Below are 3,632 nucleotides of genomic sequence, written 5' to 3' on the forward strand. Positions count from 1 at the left end.
TTCTCCCTTCAAGTTTCTCATTATTGGGTATTAGGGCAAAATATGGCAAAGTAGATAATAAACCTATAAGTAACTTCAAGTAGTATTAATATTTTAACTATACCAACTCTTCCAATTTATGCATGAGCACAGAGCACCTTTCCATTTATCAACTTCTTTCATAACTGTTTTATAGTTTTCAGTAAATATTAGCATGTACCAGCATAAATTATCTGCTTGTATAAAATAAGTTCTAATGTACAATAGATAATTGAAAACATACAGAATCGAGTTTTGATCTCAGTTATTTGTGTTTGGAACATATTCAAGGCCAGCCTGGTCTACATAATGAGTTCCAGGACAGCTGGGTCTATAGGGAGACCTTGTCTCAAAAAGACCAAAAAAAAATGTAATTGAAAAATCCTCCTAGATTTGAAAAATCAAATGATGAACTTTTAACAAGCTGTAATCAAAGTATTGGGTATTTAACAACCATAGTTTGAGGCCTATACTAATGTGGTCAGAGGGACTTAAAGGATAGTTTTTGCTCCTTGCCCTCCAAGGTCAACTAAGTTCCAGAGGACTATGGAACATCTCTCAAAATGTCCTGCAACTGTGGTGAGTCACCTGTCTTCTTGTTCAGGGAGGACATGGAGACCCCATGAGATGGACTTGAACTAGTGTCCAGTCTACAAAGAAGAGGGTCAACTCAGAGGAAACATCCCATTCATGCTTCCAAGTGAAGACAGACATGATTGAGCAGGAACATTGACTTATCTTCACATAGATGCAACTGGTAAAAGAAAGGAGCCAGGAGCTCCTCCCAAGCCCATGTGTGCAGGGACATGGTGTCCTGACCTCCACCTCCCCCTTGTAAGATCTTGGGTATCTGTGGTATTTCCTGGAATTGTTTATTACAAGAACTTTCTCCTGATTCTGAGAAAAGGTGCACCTGACCCAAAAACTAGCCTTACAGTCAGGTGATCCCAATTATCATGTGTCCTGACTCCATCTCCTCTACTGTAAAGTATTTAAACCCTTGTCTCAAACAATAAAGTGGCAGTCGAAGTCCTTCCTCCCACTCCATGATTGGTGTGATAGTTTGTTCAATCCTGACGCCCTCTGCCCAGAATACTCGGAGCTTGACATGTTGGCACAGCAAGTGGAGGTCCCACTGAGATCTGAGGAAAGGAGGTAAGCAGACAGGGTCGTCCTTGGCCGGCGAGGACGTATTGGGGATAATACATAAGAATATCTGTAAACATGGGAAACGTATAAAGTAAACATGAACTGTAAAAGATGAAACATGAAGAGGAGGAGAGGAGGAAGCAAGAGGAGACTAAAATAGAGCCTATCGAGAGGATGACTAGATATTATGTATAAAATGTAACATTGATAGGCTAATAAAGGTGAAAAGCAAAACTATTGAACAGTAACATGATTGCAAGAATCTTAGGATAAATGATTCTAGGCAGAGAAAGAAAAGGGGACATTGGTTGTTTTTGTTTGGTTGGTTGGGTTTTGTTTGTTTGTTATATCCCTGTTATCCCATATGTTAGGTAAAGCAAGGTCAAATTTGAATTGGTTTTCTATGGACTTCTGTTCCTACAATACTTGAAAATCTTTAAGAAAAAGGTGAAAATTCTAGTATTATTTTTCCTGTGAGGTGGTTACTTTTTCTAGGACTAATTTTGAAGCAGTTCAGTAGATAAAGAAGGATGCATACACTGACTAGAAAATTATGTTTAAACAATTAGCTTATGAAAATGCAAACCAGTATTGCAAAGAAGTACTTAGAGCCCAGAGGCACAAAAGCCTAAATGATTACATCAGATTGTGTAAAGATGTGGATGTGCATTATATACAGGGACAAGTGATTGCAGCTGCGTTGCGCCCGTCAAAAGGTAGACTGTCAACAGGCAGCAGAGGGGATCGCAACTGCTTTAGTTGTGGAAGATCCGATCATTTCTGCAAAGATTGTTCCCTGTTGCATAATAATAAAGAGAGGGCGCCAGGGCTCTGTCCTAAATGCAAAAAGGGAATACATTGGGCCAATAACTGTCACTCTAAATTTGATAACATGGGCAATCTTTTACTGCCATCTAACAATCAGGGAAACTGGCAGAGGGCCCCACTCCAGGGCCCCAGAACCTCAGTGTATGGAGCAATGACACCTGCCAGAGAGACTCATGGCAGCGGCAGGATTCGTTTTATTCCTCAAACCAACCCCTTCATGTCTCCGACCTCATTAGAGGCACCCCAGGAAGTGCAGGATTGGACCTCTGTACCACTGCCAGAGCAGTGGTAATGCCACAAATGGGGGTTCAAGCTCTACCTACAGGTGTCTATGGTCCACTCCCCAGACATTCCTTAGGTTTAATTTTGGGTAGAAGCAGTACAATCTTAAAGGGCATCCAGATTCATCCTGGAGTTACAGACTCGGATTATGAGGGAGAATTAAAAGTGATGATCTCTACAAAACATGGGGTTACAATCATTTCACAAGGAGAGAGGATTGCACAACTAATACTAATCCCCCAATTTCTCACTAACAATAGATGCATGAAAAGATCTAGAGGAAATGGTGGATTCGGCAGTACAGGACCAGGAGTGTTTTGGGTTGCTTCCATGTCAAATAGACCTACTTTAGAGTTGAATATAGAAAGGAAAAATTTTATTGGTATATTGGACACAGGAGCTGATGTGTAATGCCCCTTGATTCTTGGCCTGCATCCTGGGCCTTGGAGCAGGGAAGGGCACAACTCCAGGGTATTGGCTGTGCACTACCGAGCAAAAGCCTTAAAATTTTAAAATGGAAGGATGCCGAGGGCAATAAAGGACACTTTCAACCCTATGTTTTACAGGGACTCCCTGTAAACTTATGGGGCAGGGATCTATTAAATGAAATTGGAGTAGTTCTTACCACACAAAGTCAGGCTAAAAAAGGAAAATAACCCAGAATATAAGATAATGAGAAATCTTGGTTGGAGTAAAGGTCGTGGACTTGGAATAAACGAACAGGGGAGAGCTGACCCTGTATCTCCAGAGGAACAGATTGTTAGATACCCTGGAAATCGATCAGATTTGGGCCTTTTTTAATACGGGTCACTGTTCCTCTGCCTGCAGCTATTCCCATCCAATGGAAATCTAATGATCCTGTTTGGGTTGAACAGTGGCCCTTAACCAAAGAAAAATTTCAGGCAGCACATGCCCTAGTGGAGGAACAGCGGCTTGCTGGACATGTTCCTTCCACCTCCCCATGGAACACACCTATATTTTTTATAAAAAAGAAGTCAGGAAAATGGAGATTATTACAAGACCTGAGAGCCATTAATGCCACTATGCAGCCAATGGGTCCATTACAGCAGGGCTTGCCCTCTCCGGTCGGAATTCCTAAAAATTGGCATCTCATAGTAATAGATCTAAAAGATTGCTTCTTTACTATTCCATTACATCCGAATGACCATTGTCGATTTGCCTTTAGCATTCCTTCTATTAATTTCATGGAACCTGCCTTAAGATTTCAATGGGTGGTCCTCCCCCAGGGCATGGCTAATAGTCCAACTATCTGCCAATCCTATGTTGCTGTAGCCCTGGACCCTGTTAGAAGAAAATTCCCTGATATGTATATTGTACATTATATGGATGACATT

General features: G+C 41.3%; 1 long non-coding RNA gene across 1 annotated transcript in view; it reads left to right on the forward strand.

Annotated features, from left to right (window-relative positions):
- The first annotated feature begins 1,135 nt into the window (after positions 1 to 1,135).
- The window catches only part of LOC115067626, a 4,687-nt gene continuing 2,190 nt past the window's right edge, over positions 1,136 to 3,632 (forward strand). The window contains exon 1 of the long non-coding RNA XR_003847009.1: positions 1,136 to 1,173. This is a non-coding gene — a long non-coding RNA (uncharacterized LOC115067626). The remainder of the gene's footprint in view (positions 1,174 to 3,632) is intronic.

This window comes from Nannospalax galili, unplaced genomic scaffold (assembly GCF_000622305.1).
Source record: "Nannospalax galili isolate Female #2095 unplaced genomic scaffold, S.galili_v1.0 scaffold1507, whole genome shotgun sequence".
NCBI classification, from domain to species: Eukaryota; Metazoa; Chordata; class Mammalia; order Rodentia; family Spalacidae; genus Nannospalax; species Nannospalax galili.